The 17,002-nt window shown below is 42.2% G+C and overlaps 1 protein-coding gene across 2 annotated transcripts in view; it reads left to right on the top strand.

The window, feature by feature from the left end:
* The first annotated feature begins 5,022 nt into the window (after positions 1 to 5,022).
* LOC125467259 (synaptic vesicle glycoprotein 2B-like) overlaps positions 5,023 to 17,002 on the top strand; it is a 186,532-nt gene continuing 174,552 nt past the window's right edge. The window contains exon 1 of one of the 2 annotated variants that reach the window (XM_048562861.2): positions 5,023 to 5,140. The gene's annotated coding sequence lies outside the window, so the exon portion shown is untranslated. The remainder of the gene's footprint in view (positions 5,141 to 17,002) is intronic. The other variant, XM_048562859.2, reaches the window with a different exon arrangement.

Raw genomic sequence — 17,002 nt, 5'->3', positions numbered from 1 at the left:
CTCTCGGAAGTATCAGTTGTTTTGAATTATTTAGTGTTCATAGAATCCCTATAGTGTGGAAACAAGTCTTTTGACCAATTGATTCCACGCCAACTTTCTGAAGAACATCCCACTCAGACCCACCTCCCCGTCATAATTCTGCATTTCCATGGCTAATCCACCTAGCCTGCACACTATGGGAAATTTAGCATGGACAATCCGCCTTAACCTGCACTTCTTTGGACTGTGGGAGAAGCACCCGGAGGAAACTCACACAGACACAGGGAGAACGTGCAGACTCCACACAGACAGTTGCCCGAGGCTGGAACCGAACTCATGTCGCTGCTGCTGTGAGACTGCAGTGCTAACCACCACGATGGATTAAGATATTTGGTAGTTGTTTTGTTGTGTGGTGGTAATGTCCCTGCCTCTGGCCCATGTTCAATTCTACCTGCTTCAGAGGTACATCATAATGTTCCGAATAGGTTGATTTGAAAAATTAGGTAGTTTAAAGGCCTTTCTGTGATATTGGGAGTTAACCAGGTAAATTTTATATGATTATAGGATGTAGGCTTAGCTGTAATTCACTCGATGGTCTTATGGTGTGTTTCCACTCACTGTCCAGGTTCAAGTGTGAATGTACATACTGAAGGACTGCCTGTGCACATGGGGACTCTTAATGTGACGCGTCAATGCCAACAGGAGGAAATAAATAATTCTCGGGAATAGTTGGGGTTCAACAGTCAGAAGTGGGACGGTCATTGACAGGGTACAGGATGTCTGGGAACATTGGTCAAGCATAAGCTTCACTCTTGGCTTCCTGAGCTACAGGTTACCACATAGCCCCTAGGCTCTGCCACAAGTGTCTAAGTTCTGTTCAAATGAGGTATGTGATTAATCACAGTTAGAAAGCAGCACATATTTGCCAAGGAAAGCTGGTAAAGATTATGGACTTTTAAAAAAAATCAGAGTTAGTCATTAAATTGATAACAGAATACCCAACGATCAATAAGAGAGTTGTGAAGGCACATCAGCTTCTTGCATTCATTCCGATGAGCCACATGTTAGTTGTATGTGAAGTTGTTTTACTGTGATTGTGGGCTCACTGTGCTTGCTTACAGACGTTATAGAAGTTGTAGAATATTGTAGCATCAGAAAAGGCCTTTCAGCCTGTTGTGTCTATGCCAGTCTTCAATCACCTACTTACTTTAATCCGTTTCCAGCATATGGCCCATAATTTTATATACTAAGGTGTTTCAAGTGTTCATCTAAATACTTTGTAAATGTTGCAATGGTTTCTTTTCAACCACCTTTTCAGGCCGTGAGTTCTAATTTTCTAACACTCTCTGGATTTAAAAAAATCCTTCAATACCCTCTCAATTTCCTTTTACCTTAAATTAATGCCCCCTGGTAATTGACCTCTCCAATCAGTGGGCGCATCTATTCTTATCAACCCTATCTATTCTCCTCGTAGTTTTATACACGTCAGTCATGTTCCCCCTTAACTTTCTCTGTTCTATATAAATCAACCCCAGACTATCTAGTCATTCCTAATGGCCGGTATAGTCCAGTGACATCCAAGTGAATCTCCTCCGTATTCTCTGCAGTACAATCATATTCTTTCTGTTGTTTGACTTACAGAACTACGTACAGTATTCCAGCTGTGGCACAACTAATGCTATATATAGCTCCATAATAACGTCTCAACTCTAGTATTCAATGCCTCAACTAATAAAGATATGAAACCCATAAGCCTTCTAAATCACCTATCTGTCTTCAAGAATCAATGGATATGCACACCGCAGACTCTCTGTTCTCCATACTTATTCAGGTCTTTACAAAGAGAATCATTTGAGGTTTATGTTAGTGATTGACATCTCGTGATTGAAATGCAGACATCTCCTCACCCCCTTAAATTTCTCCCATTTTTCCTTGAGGACCTCAAGTCCATTTGTTATTCAATCTCTCACTTGGGACAATTCCTCAGGCATGAATCTGGATAATGTCAATCTGGTTATTTAGCAGCGGAATGCACCATAACTGAGTCCAATGCTGCTCCATCAGAAGATGTTGACTTTAAGGAAGAGTAAGAACCTCAGCTGGTCTTCAAACCTGTCCTTGTGGAGACCACTGACAGAGCCTGGAGACTTTCTGATCTTAGCGATGGAGGTGCGTGCTGTTTTAAGCATCAATGCCATTAGGGGGAGTCCTCTTCCCATTTGACTGGATAAAAATTCACAAACCAGTTTGTTTCTGTTTATTGATGATAACATTTTAGACCAGTTATTTCTGCAGTTGTTGCAATCCTTTGATACTTTAATTCAGTAAAAATATAAAATGCAGATGAAGTGTGTTTATTAAATGCTGGTTATCACTGAGTAATTAAATTAATTCTTTTTAGGAACAAATTACTGCAGATGATGGAATTTGTACTGAAAACAACGAACGCTGGAGATCACAGCAGGCCAGTTGGCCTCCTTACCCAGCTATGGCCCTTTTTCTATTTCTTTCAGGGAGATATTTTGGAATATCAGATATCCTTTGTTTGATTTATGGCTGGCTGATTTACTGCTAGCTGTGGTTTGAGCTACAGAGGACTTTCTTCTAATTGCCTCGCCAGTGATTACCTACCTCTTGCCTTTCAACTGACTAAAAAGCATTGACATTTCCTTTCTGTTTCCACTGGGATGTCATCATTTCTAATGAGATAGGGCTCGGGCGCTAGCCACTACCATCTCTTTTATAAATCATCAGCCTTGCTCTGGGTCAAATATTTGTGCCTTGGATAATTCCGAGGAGGTGCTGCATTGTCAGAAACGTTAATATGATGTTGACCTTCCAGCCCATCTGAGTTAATATTGATAATCTTGTGGCTGGCACTAAAATCAACCACCAAGGTTTCTTTAAGGACATGTCCAAACCCATGGCCACTGCCACTAAGAAGAACAGGAGTCGTAGCTGTGTGAATGGAAGCACCTTCACCTCTGAGTTTTCTACCATCACAGACAAAGCTGGATTAGATTTAGTTCATATTGCTTGCATTGTCGGAAGGTCCGAATCCTGGAATTCCCTCTTGTTGTGTGATTTTGTGCCCATGCCGAAAAGTTTGTGTTCGAACTCTTAGAGGAGAAGGCAAAATCAGTAACTGTCTTCAGGCGAATGGATTGGGGTTTAGTGGTACAATGGTGGTGTCCCTTCCTCTGAACCAGGAGGAATGGGTTTAAGTTCCAACTGTTCCAGAGGTGTGTGAATTCCTCTGGACAGGTTGATTAAAGAAATCTTAACCAAACATTTCTGATAACTTGCAGCGATTGCACTGTGTCGATGAATGTTGAGTCAATGTGACACTGCTGACAAGCACAAGGCATAGGTTGTGTGTCAGAAAGTGGGATTAATGTAAATAGGTCAGCATAGACTTGATGGGCTGAAGGATCTCTTCTGCGGTCTATGACTCTATGACATTTTGGCTTAGGCACCTTTGGAACTCTGTTTATTGCATATTAATACCAACTGCTGTTCTATTTAGTAATCTGGCATATACCAGGCTCAAAACCTACTGCTGGATTAAGTGCCATGGGGAACATGTCTGTGACATCATCACAAAGTTGCTCCAGGGACCTAAAGCCCTTGCACAACACTCCTATCTAAACAGGACCGTGAAAGCATCTCCTCAAGGTTTGTGGCTGTTCAGATAAAGGCGAACTCCAACACCTTCGCTAAAGCAAATGGGAAAGGGCAATAAATATGATTCACTTAATCATAAAACATCTACAAAATAGTTGAAAAAGGAATATTACTAGGATCACAGGGAGTGAGCAGCAAAATTATCTTTCAAAGAAGCTGTCACCATTATGATGGACTGAATCTAAAGATATGCAGGTTAGTTGGATTGGCCATTCTGATGTGCCCATACTGTCTGGGGATGCGCAGGTTATGTGGATTAGCCATGACAAATGCAGAGTTACAGGAATAGGGTAGGCAGTGGATCTGGGTGGGATTTTCTTTGGAGGGTCAGGGTGGACTCAGTGGGCCACATGGCCTGCTTCCACACTACAGAGATTCAATGAATGGCCTCCTCCTGTACTTTTTAAGCTGGGCTATTTCCTACTCATATGGTAAGCTCAGTTGGCTGGATAGCCGACTTGTAATGTAGTGTAGTACCTAACAGCATGAATTTGATTCCCACACCTAGCTAAGACTAGCATGAAGGTCATGTTTTGCCCCTTGCCTGAGGTAGAGTGGCCCTCAGGTTAACTCCATCATTTCCTGCTGCTCCCTGAAGAGTGAGCAGGATTCTGGTGACTATTTTGCCTTTGCTCATGTGGTATAGACCAGCCCAAACATCTCTTAAACATGCTAAGTGTTGACTTAGGGCAGTAAGTGTTGAGTCAGTGGCACTCTGTGCAAGTTATGGCATGTACAGTAGAACTTCGAATGGCTTTGAGTTTACATCCAGCGGAGAATAGAATCCAAGTTCTGATTGTTTGTATCGAATGAAATAATCAGTGCAGGAAGTTTACCTTGTGTCCAGGTCAACCTCTGTCTTTCAAGCAATATTAGCAACAAGATATTCATGGATCTTTCTTGCTGGCTGTGGGATCTTGCTTTGTGCAACTTGCACGTTGTGCTTTGCTGAAGCAACTTCGAGAAATGTATTCCTCGCGAATCACTCAGCGATATCTCTGCAGTGCTGCGTAAATCCTTTATTCTTCCATTTCCATCATGCAATATCAAAAAGTATGAGGCATATGGCTGGGAAATCATGTCGCAAGAGATATTGTATTTGCACTGTGGAGTGGCTAAATGAGTAAATGAAATGCGGCAATTTGAAATCAGTCTCTAAAGGTGAAGTTTCCTGGCTTCCTGAAAGTGTTTCATTCCAGAATCTAAGAGAAGAAAATAATTATTTGGAAGGATATGTTCCACTGCAGCATCGTGCAGCAGCAGTGGAGAGGGATTTACTGGCAGCAACTAAGAGAATGAATCAGATCTGTGGGCGGATACTGACATAATGGCAGATGGTCTGCTCACAGCTAGTGGGAAACCCTCTGTTGTCTCATTAAGACTCTGTGTCAGGCTATCTGTTCCACATCATTGGCTGCCAAGGACGAGAGAGGAAGTATTTTTGCTGTTCGACACAGCAAGCGCATTCTTCAACCAGGTAAATGCTGGCTTTGTGTTTGCTTTTTGATGCAGAGAATGGTGGAAGATCAGTGTGAAGAGGAAAGGAGAATCGATTTAAAATATTGATATCTCAAATGCATTATACATTAGTGCCTGTGCCATTTTTAACAGACATTGCAATTTCCAATTTATAACCTCACTTTTCCTAATGGAAACCGTAATGAGAGCCGGGGCTAGGATTTGTTTTGGGTACATTCAGGGTGGGAAGCTATTACTGTTCAGCTGTGATGAAGATGTGACCATCAGTAAATCAGCCAGGTCTTCCACTGTAACTCACTTGAGGCTCAAATTAAAAAAAAAATGGGGTCCAAAGAAGTTAATTTCACTCAAATGCTGTAGGGCATCTACTCAGGAACCAGATACACCACAAATCAGCATAGGCCAACGGTGTGTAGAGGCACAAGGCAGTCTGATAATTATAATCTTCTTAGGATCTGGGCATGCTACCAATGCTAGCATTCATTGTCTAGTTGCTCTTGAGCTTGGTGAGGATCCACTAACAATTGGAATCGCTAGGTGCTTTCCGCAGGGTAGTTCAGAGTCAACCACCTTGACGTGGGTCTGAAGTCACATAGAGGCCAGACTGGGTGAAGAAGGCAGCTTTCCCTCATGAAGAGATGCTCATGCAGTCATTTTATAATCCTTATTATTAATTTTATTCCAGACTTAATCAGAATTCCTACTGTGCAGGTACAGGCCATTTGGCCCATTGAGTCTGCACTGACTCACTCAAGAGTATCGTACCCAGACTTCCCATTCCCCCCCCAGTTCAATCCCCCATAACCCGGCATTTTCCATGGCCAATCCATCCTGCTCACACACTACGGGCAATTTAGCCTGGCCAATCCACCTAACCTGCATATCTTTGCATTGTGGGAGGAAACCGACGCAGACACAGGAGAATATATAACCTCCACACAGACAGTCGCCCGAGGCTGCAATTCAACCAGGGTCCCTGGCACTGTTAGGCAGTAATGCTAACCACTGAGACACCATGTCACCCACTCTCACTGATCTGCCCACTCAGAGTCTCCTAGCTGCCAGAATTTGTATTCATGTTTCTGGGTCAAGTAGGCCTTTGGATGACTGGCCCTGTAATATTAAAACTCTCCTACTATCCCTCTACAATTCATTACAGTCTTGTAGAGCAGTGCTCTGTTTAAAAACACATGTACGGACTTTATTCACTGTCAGGTGAATGCCAGTTAAATGATAATATTCAGAACCACACCAGTGATACTGCTAAGCCTCAGGCTGTTATACTCATGATGGTAAGGCCTTGCCAGCAACACCCACATTGCATGAAAGAATGAAACAAGTTAAAATGACTACTGGTCCAGGAGTAAAACCCACAACCACCTTGCACACTGATAATTCCACAACTACAATGAAAAATCGTCTCAATGTTCTTGACAGGAACCACAAGAAGCATGGTCACAAAACCCTTTATTTGGTTAGTAGAGGAAAGGCAGGCGAAGGAGCCAGGTGTTTTGCCTCTCTTGAGATTGATTTGCTCATATTTCCATGGAGTGGCAGTGTAGTGATTATAACAAGGACCTCATAGGATATGAGTTCACTGATTGGGGCTGTTAACCTGGTCCAATCAGGGATCCCTGGCTGACAGATATAAACAGGAGTGTCAGAGATACTGCCACTCTGAGAGTTGGCTCCGGATGAGGTAGTACTAGAGTCAAGGTCGGTTCATATACAAATAAAGGCTGACTTGTTGATGGAATACTGTCCGAATCGGAGTTATGTAATGAAGGTGGTGTTTGAGCTTAATATCACATCTGAGAGATAGTGACTGTCAGCTGCCCAGTCCCTAGGGCAATGTCTGAACTCTTAACCTCCTGAACCCAAGGGCAGGATACCACCGATCAAAACAAGCTGACAATTTGTCGGCAAAGATATAGGAATCTGAAATCCTCGTGTTATGTTTTACAATCTCTCTGTAACAGCAATTTGAATTTACATAGCACCTTTAATGGAATACAATGCCTCAGGTGCTTCAGAGGAGTGCAATCAGATCAAAATTGGCACCAAGAAAGGATGGCTACCTAGATTGGGACAAGTGACCAAAAACTTGGACACAGAAAATAGATTTTAAATGAGGAGTTAAAGCTATTATACAGAGGAAATCCCTGAGTTTAGGGTGTAGACAAATGATACAGCTGATAAGCAAATGAGTTATTTATTCAGTGAGACATTTGAAAATAAAACATATTCATGAGCAAGTGAGCCCAAACTTGTGCTGTTCCATCCATCAATCTGATGTGTACTCAAATTGTTGACAAAAAAACAAATGTAATGCAAATAAAAGTTTACTGGAAAGATGAATTGTTCACTCAATTTGATTGTTGAGCAACTGCCAAAGGAAGAAGAAGAAAATAATATATCAAGAGACAGAAAAAGAAATCAATTGTGCTGCGAAGCTTCAGAGAAAGTTCTGTGCAGTCAGTTCCATGTTGAGCCAATGCTTCATCTCATTTGACGAAATTCTAAAAACACTTACAACTTTTCACCGCAATGGTTTTTCTCAGGCATCAGCTCAGTTTTGTTTGAGTCAGAGAATTGAGAGCTCAGGCCCAACATCCAGATCTTGATCGTATCGTTTAGGCTGGCTCTACCTGGGCACTGCTGAGGGGCATTGTCAGATGTCTCAGTTTTTCAGATGAGGTGGTGCCCCGGATGAGCGTCAAAGATCTCACAGCCACTATTTGAAGGAGGATAAAGTGGTTCAAAAGCATGTGGAATACATGTCTTTATTAGCCAAAGCATAGAGTTTAAGAGCGGTGAGGTTCTGCTAGAAGTGTATAAAACCTTGGGTCGGCCACAACTAGAGTATTGTCTGCAGTTCTGGGATCCACATTATAGGAGGGATGTGATTACATTAGAAGGAGTGCAGATGGGATTTACCAGGATGTTGACTGGGCTTGTTATGTAAAGAGATTGCACAGACTGGGATTGCTTTCCTTGGAGCAGAGGAGACTGAGGTGGCAGGTGATTGATATGTATAAAATTATGAGGGGCATAGAAAGGGTAGATAGGAAGGAACTTTCCCCCTTGGTGGAATGGTCAGTGACTGGGGGCATAGAGTTAAGGGAAGGGGAAGAAGGTTTACAGGAGACTTGGAGAAAGATTTTTTTTAATCCAGAGGGTGCTGCGAAACTGAAACTCACTTCACCTAAGGGTAGTAGAGGCAGAAACCCTTATAACATTTAAAATGTATTTAATTGTTCTCTTGCAATACCAAGGCAATGGGCCAAATGCTAGAAAATTGGAATAGAATATTTAGGTGGTTGTTTTGACTGATGTAGATTCAATGGGCTGAAGGGTCTTTTTCTGTGCTATTGACCACTAACATACAACAATGTGGTTGCCTCTTATCTACCCTCTCAAATAGCCTAGCTAGCGGGGACAGTTTAAGGCCAATTACAGATGGGGAACAAGTGCTGCCTTGCAGCATTACAGAGGACACAGGTATCTGTGTGCCTGTCCTACCACTGAATTTGCAGCATTTTGTGGAGGTACCGTCTATCGAATAGTTCTGGCAGAGCAAGATCTCTGCCCAATTGCTGGGATAGCTGAGATGATTGGAGATCAGGCTCCACTATGTGGACAGAGGCTAATATACTCAAGTAGTTGCCCCTAAAACCCTCATCCCCCAGTCGTAGGAGCACACAATCCTGTTTGGTCCAGTGGTCAGTGGAGAGTGTGCTTTATATCAGTCAGACCCTATATAAGATCAACAAAGACTCGCTGCTGCCACAGCAGCGGGCTGTATGCTTCACAAAAGGCTAATTTGATCCTCCCAGGTTTCACATTTCAACCTGTGAACCTCTCCTGCTCCTCTGCTGCTTAAACTGACCAGGTCTGCCTCTTTCCTCGTGGCTTCTCACTTATTTTATCCAGTATGCTTCCAATTGGAATGGCACAGTGGCTCAGTGGTTAGCTCTGCTACCCCACAGCTCCAGGGATCCAGGTTCATTCCCACCCTCAGGTGACTGTCTGTGTGGAGTTTGCACGTTCTCCCTGTGTCTGCATGGGTTTCCATTGATTTCTCTGGTTTCCTCTCACGGCCTGTGCAGGCTAGGTGGATTGACCCCGCTAAATTGCCCCATTAGTCTGCAGGCTAGGTGGATTAGGCATGGGAAATGCAGTGTTACAGGGATGGGATAGGTCTGGGTGGGAAGCCCCTCAGAGGGTTGGTGAGAACTTGATGGGCTGAATGGCTTGTTTCCAAATTGTAGGGATTTCAGAAATTGATGGACAGAGAATGCATTGTGTTGGAGCAAACTGAAGAGTTTCACAAAGGGATCTATTAGAATGTATAATTCTTCAGCATAAGTGCCCGTTGAGCTGATAACACCATTTAAATGGGAATTGGATAAGTATTTGAACAGGCAGAATATAAAAGGATTTTAAAATATCTGAAGATGAAGATGTAAACATGTCTTATTCAATTCTAAACATGTCCAAGTCAAGCACAGCAGCAATCAACAAAGTCAATAGAATATGAAATTGCATTCCTAAAACGAGAGCATTAGGTCAAAGGGCAGAGTGATCAAATCTTATATTGCCTGTGCCAAACTAAAACATGAGTATTAATGCTGATGCTTATAGGAATGGAATAGGACCGGTGCTCGGAGCAGATGGGGAAATCTTTGGAAATCCCCGGACTATGAATGCTATACCGAATTTTTGGGTAAAACCTCTTTAGCATTTTTCTTTCTCGCCTCTATTTTTCCTCCTGGACCACAAACAGTGCTGAAAAAAGATGCTGGAATGGACAGCTTCCACCTCCCTTCATTGACCATCCTAATCACTGACCTGCCTCTCCAACGAGAGACTCACGGATACCTCCTAAACCCACTGAGGTTAAATTGGAAAGAAGTGAGATTGTATGGGTTGGAGGATGGATATCAGATTTTTTTTATTTATGCACCCCATGCCCATTACCCATTGTTACTTCTAGTAGGGAAAGGAACTAAGACCCTCCCTTTGAGACCAGTTCTGTCAGCAAGAGAACTGCCGTGGGTGGCATTAAGTGCTCATTGCTCCATGAAACAAAAGGTGCAGGAGTGACCTTATAAAAGTCTTTAACGTTATGGAGGGATTTGTTAGGGTAGATATGAAGATGGCATTTTCATTTTCAGGTAAGATCACAATAAAGCACCATTAGTATGAAATAGTCACAAACAAATTTACTCAGAAATTCAAAGGCATCTTCAGAGAGTGATACAAATATGGAACTCTTGACTTTGTGGGGCAGTTGAATCAAATAAAAATGGTGCATTTAACGGGAAGCATTATAAACAGATGAGGGAGAAAGGAATAGAAGGATATATTGATGAGATTACGTGAAGACGTGTGAGTAGAGCAACATATGGAACATAGACATCAGCATGGGCCTGTTGGACTGAATGGCCTCTTTCTGGTTTGTAATAGACACTAAGCACTAGACATGGAGCAGAGAAGTGATTTGAGAGCAGCCACTAATATCTGAGATCTGCCTTGAGAGGAAACCTCATGGATATTTTGCAAAAGAGAGCACTCAAGGTCTCAAAAACTGAAATTGCTTTTGTAATTGTTAACTTGGAATATTTTACCTTCAATTAAACAGTGGAAATAGACCTGGGGACACATAAAAAAAGTACGTAAAAGGTAATTTTATGATTGAAAACATGAGCTATGTCCAATGTGTTGATTAAACCTTCAGTTGGAGCTTGGGATGACCCATTTAAGAAAAAAAATGGATTCTGTAATGGGGTGGGTTATCAAGATCTTGTCAGATAGGTGAAGATGAGCTGAGTTGGCTTCTTTCTATGTAATGAACTTGGGAGATAGGGTGAACTACAGAAGTGGAATGAGAGTAAGTGCAGACAAAGATGATATTTCTTTCTCCACAGATGCTGCATGCATGTTGAATGTTCCAGTATTTTCTGCCTTTAATGCATAAATGCAGTTGGCCAAGAGCTGATTTTCTGTGCTTTAAATTCAATGACACATGACATCAGTCCAGGCTCGATTGGGAACAAGGCCTCAGGAATAAAGCTTGTCTCCTACTATAGCATGCTGCCTCTAATTGCGAATAAGCTTATGATTGAATGAATTTTTGTTTATAATGAATGTTCTCACAGTTCCAACATCCCCTTCAGTTGATAACACAATTATTAGAGGCTACTTCATCATATCAGATGATCCCAAACGTTTTCCCTGTTCAGTTAATTTTTTTTATTCCCATCCTGGAGATAACAGCTATCAGGACATAGATACCAGTAATTTAGAGTTAGTTACTGCATACTAGACAACAGGCACTGAGGCCTTTTGGTGTCTGGTATACATTTAATACAATAAAAATTTGATCTAAGAAGTACTTTGTCGTAATTGCTGTCAAATCATATTTGTTTATGTAAACAGCACTAGTAATTGTGCATTATGACATGTGCCCATGGCTTAATGGCTTTGAACTGTGTATTACTGTTACCTATTCCAACTTTCACTTATCATTTAGAGTCATAGAGTTTTAGTTATATACAGCGTGGAAACAGACCCTTTGGTCAAACTAGTCCATGCAGATCAGGTATTCCAAATAAATTTAGCCCCATTTTCCAACATTTGGCCTATATCCCGCTTATCGCTTCCTTTTCATGTACGCATCCCGATGCCTTCTAAATCTTGTAATTGCGCCAGCCTCCATTGCTTCCTCTGGAAGCTCATTCCATACACGCACCACCCTCTACATGAAAAGGTTGCCCCTTAGGCCCCTTTTAAATCCTTCCCTGCTCAGCTTAAACCTATGGTCTCTAGCTTTGGACTCCCCTACCCTGGGGAAAAGACCTTGACTATTCACTCTATCCATGCCCCTCATGTTTCATAAACTGCTATAAGGTCACTCCCTCAGCCTCCGATGTTCCATGGGAGATAGCCCTCAGTCTATTCTCCCTCTAGTTCTAACCTTCCAGCCTTGGCAACATGCTTGTAAATATTTTATGAACCTATTCAAGTTTAACAACATCTTTCCTAATCAAAAGTTACTACAACCTTTGACTTTGCCTTTCCTCCCTTCTCACTTTTCTGTTCCTTTCCACATGATCATCACTCCTTTCTCCACATTACCTCTCTTCTCCCATTTTCAAAATTCCTTTCCCTGTCATTAACTCCTTCCCCCAATTTTCTATCCTTTCCTCTCCGGTCCTTGCTTTTGATCCTGGGATGTGAACACTATCGGGAAAAGCGACATTTGCTATCTACTTTCACTTGCCCTGGAGAAGGTGCTGGTGAGTGGATGCCTTGAGCTGCTTCAGTCTATGTGGTGCATGTATATCCACGGTGCTGCTAGGAAGGAATCCTGAAGGTTTTGGGCCAGCAACAGTGAAGAACAGCAAATATGGTTCCAAGTCAGGATGGTATCTGATTGAAGGGGGAATTGCAGGTGATTGCTGGTCCATCTGTCTGCTGCCCAGGTTCTTCATCTAGAAGGACAAGGGCAGCTGATGAATGTGAACACCACCTGCTCTCTTCTGAGACACTCACCATCCTGAACTTGGAAATAATTTGGCTTTCCTTCATTTTCACTTGTTTAAAACCTGGAACTGCAACCCTGACGGTGCTGTTAGTGTCTCTATACCAAATGGACTGCAGCGGTTCAAGACAGTAGCTCACCATCATCTTCGCATTGGCAGCTAGGGATGGGCAATGAATGATGGGCCAGACAGCAATGCCCATTTCCTAAAAGTGAAAATAATCATTTCGATGGTCTCAGGCAGAGATAGGAAGAACTGCTGATGCTGGAGTCAGAGATAAGATAGTGTGCAGCTGGAGGAACACAGCAGGTCAGGATGCTGCCTAGCCTGCTGTGTTCCTCCAGCGCCACGCTGTGTTATCAATGGCCTCAGTGCCTTTTGTCTAAGATGTAGAGGTGCCAGTGTTGGACTGGAGTGGACAAGGTCAGAAGTCACATGCCACCAGGTTACAGTCCAACAGGTTTATTTGAAATCACAAGATTTTGCAGCTTAGTTCCTTTTTTCAGCTGTGGTGGTGACTTCATCTGATGAAGGAATAGTGCTCAGAGAGCTTGTAATTTCAAATAAACCTTTTGCTGTGATGTGACTGCTGACCTTTGGTCCATGAGGGTAAAAGGGGAATAAATCAGCCAGGTGTCTTGCTGCTGATCATCTTCACTGACATAATACTGCCTTGATTGAGAGGAAAGGATGGGATGTGGTTTCATCATGTTGTCTCCCATTGTCAATATCCTGTAGTAGTCAGTGGTTTTGGAAGTAAAGTTGGCTGTTGTATCCATATCAAACCATTTAACGAAGAGTGAAACAAGACATTATTACTTATCTTGATAACAGCTTTATTTATAGAATGCTGCATTATATGTATCAGCTTCTTACTTAGCAACTCCACTGTGTCATCACTCTCTATAAGTGCTCTAAGTAGTTAATTAAACAGTGCCCTTCATATCTATACCTTAACAATGCTACCTGTACCCATGCCCAGGCAAAACCTTTAAGGAGTAGGGTCAGGTAGTTGAACATAGAAATATGAAGAAATGAGGGACATTGATTCTTAGCAAGGATGAAGGTGGGAGCTAGGGTGAAGTTAAGCAAAGAGGAAAATCTTTGGAGCCATGCAGATACTACATCACACCCAACGACCTCCTCCGTGTAGAAAATTTCTTTTAGCAGTTTAAATCTGAAGGGAAGCTTCCAATTATATTCAGCCTCATATATTTTGTTACTTAAGTCCGGTATGCGTGGGTGGTTTGGCAGACAGTGAAAAATGTTGCTTTCACATCAAACAAAATTACCTGTTGTTAGCAAGAACGGAAATTTATCTTACTAAGGTTTGATCACGTGCCCTGTTCAACTGTAAAAGCAGATTCTCACAGGATGTTAATCCCATGCTACTTGATGTGGAAGGGGCACAAGAGGTTTCACCTCGCGCCCCCTACTCCAACATTCTAGTGACAGACATGAGTGAGGACAGGAAGGAGCTCATTTGTGACATATCCCCTTGGTTGGATCTTTAGATTCTGTCACACGTTCACTTCTTTCTCGGCACACTGCACCTACTCCTGGCATTCAGTCACTTCCCTTCAAGCATGTTCTGAAGCTGCTGCCACACAATTTCCAGGAGGCAGTCAGGACATGTATGCATTCAGAAGCCATCATTCTTCTCAGGACAGAGCATTGTGCAGAGAGGGAGGGAAAATAAGGGGCAGCATTGTGTTCCAATGTACTTCTGCTGTGTTGACCAATGACAATTTGGTCCGTGGGTATATGATGTTGATTGCTCACAAGTAACACTGTGGCACAAATATGGTAAGCTCTATGATGATACCAGTACAATGGTATGCAAAACTTGACCATGAATTCCTTGCTACCTTTAAAGATATTGCATTTTTAAAAAGTCATTCATGGAATGTGAGTTTCTTAAGATGCACTGGCATTTATTGGCCATCCTTAATTGTTCAGAGAGCAGCTAAGAGTTAACCATACTGCAGTGGATCTGGAGTCACATGTAGGCCAGACCAGGTTGGGACGGCAGACTTCCTTCCCTGAAGGATATTAGTGCGCCAGATGAGATTTTCCCCAGCAGTTAACTCTGTTTTCATGATCATTATTAGACTCTTAATTCTAGGTTTCTAATTGAATCCATAATTCCACAATATCAGGATTTGAACACAGATCTCAAGATCATTACTGGGGTCTCTACATTTTGTGAGAATACCACCATGCTTGCGTCTCTTCTTGAGCTGTGTTGTTGAACTGCTGTTGTGCATTCGCCATAGGTAGACCCAAAATGTCATTAGGTAGGAAATTCCAGGATTTTGACACAGAGACGCTGAAGAAATAGTGATATATTTCCAAGTCAGTATAATGGCCGACTTTACATAGCACCATTTATAGTCTTAGGACATATCAACGAATTTGTCAACCAATGAGATACATTGGAAATGAGGTGATCGTGGTAATGGAGAAAGTTACATTTTGCCATGGTAGGATCCCAAAAATAATATTCAGTTACTCTGTTTTAGTGTTGCAATTGTGGGACAAATATATGTGAGGATTCCAATGAGATCTCCCTTGCTCTGTAACAAATAGTGCCATGGGATGTTTTACATCCACCTGAGAAGGTGGATCAGGTTTATTAAAATAGAACATCTCATCTGAAAGTTGGCACCTCCATTAATACTGCATACTCTCTACTGAGAGTACCAGCTTGAAGTATGTGCTCTTGTCTCTGGATGGGTAATTGAACTCAGCACATTTTGACTAAGAGATCAGCACTCTACCCAATGATCCAAGAGTGACAACTTTACAGGCCTCTGTTCCCAATGGGTAACCAGTATAACTGCCAATACCACTCTAATGTAAAACAATCTCTCATATAATGTGGGATATTGACTGATTTGCTATATAGCAAGTTAAGGCCACCACAAAATAAGCAACAAGTAAGGATGATGGTACATAAAATATTGCGCATAGTTCAAGGTTATAAACACAATAATTTACTATTCATCAGACTGAATAATGGGCTTTTAGATTCTTTCATGCATGCACTCCTTTGCCAGCATATTGTATCTGTCCTCGCAATTCAGTCCCTTTCCTTCAGGCACTGATCGGAGTAGAGTGTGGATGTGTTACAATTCAAACTGTTCTATTGTGGAGGAACTAAAGACGAAGAGTAAAATATAAATGAAATCCAAGGAAGATGTGAACTTTCACACATTCCCTCCTACACTCACCTTCCCCACATGAATGTGCAAAAATTGTCTTAACTAAAACGTTAAAAATGAACAGCAGAATGACTCTCACTTTAGGAAGAAAATGTAGGATTTTTAAGAAGGTCAGCAATGATTTGCAGTCAGGCTGGAGGGGGTGGTGACCTGAGCTGACACATGCAAACATCATGCTTAAATGAAGGGATTTACTGGATTGACACGTAGAATGAGTAAATTGTCTTCTGAGGATGGGTTGAATAAACTGGGCTTGTTTCCAATGGAATTTGAACGTTGAATGTCTTGACTGAAGTTTATTAGATCCTGAATGGTCTCAACAGGGTGGACTATAAAGGACGTTTTCTCTTGTGGGGGTGTTCCAAGGGAGGGTTACTGAACATGAAATGTTCACTCTGATTTTTCCTTCACAGGTGCTGCCAGACCTGGTGAGCTTTTCCAACAATCATGAATGAGTTGGACTAACTTGTTAACTGAGCTTTAGAGAATAGCGAAAAGAAGCGCAAAAACCCTACTCAGGAACTGATGTGGGCAATATAACATCTTCTTTAAATTAAGAAGCCAACATAAAAGACGAAAGATCACAATGTAGGACATCAGTCTGTGGTAAAACAGCAGGGGGGGATGTTGAGCAAAGTGACATTAATTTTTCACCCTCCATAGATGTAAACTCAAGAAAACTCTGCTGCCTATATCCCACTTACACCAGACCTGCTCACCCCATCCCCCTGTGCCCACTGATCTACACAGGCTCCCAGTTGAGCATGTTCAAATTCTGATCCTAGTTATCAAATCCCTCTGGGCTCACTCATCCCTATCTCTGCAATCCCCACCCTCTGAGATACCGGAACTTTGCCAGTTCTGACCTTTTGCACATCTCCATTCTGAACTTCACCAACCTTGCTGGCCATGTTTTCAGCTGCCCATGTTGTGAGCACTGACTTCTCTCTCTAAACCTCCCTGAGTCGCCAACTCTCTTCTCTCCATCAAGATACGCCTTGAAACCTACCTCTTTAACCAAACTTTTAGTCACAACATAGAAAAAGTCACAATATGTAAGATTCTGAGTTTGACAGGTTCGATAGAGGA

This window comes from Stegostoma tigrinum, chromosome 33 (genome assembly GCF_030684315.1).
Source record: "Stegostoma tigrinum isolate sSteTig4 chromosome 33, sSteTig4.hap1, whole genome shotgun sequence".
NCBI classification, from domain to species: domain Eukaryota; kingdom Metazoa; phylum Chordata; class Chondrichthyes; order Orectolobiformes; family Stegostomatidae; genus Stegostoma; species Stegostoma tigrinum.
The sequence above is the reverse complement of the archived record's forward strand: the minus strand, read 5'-3'. Positions and strand labels throughout refer to the sequence as shown.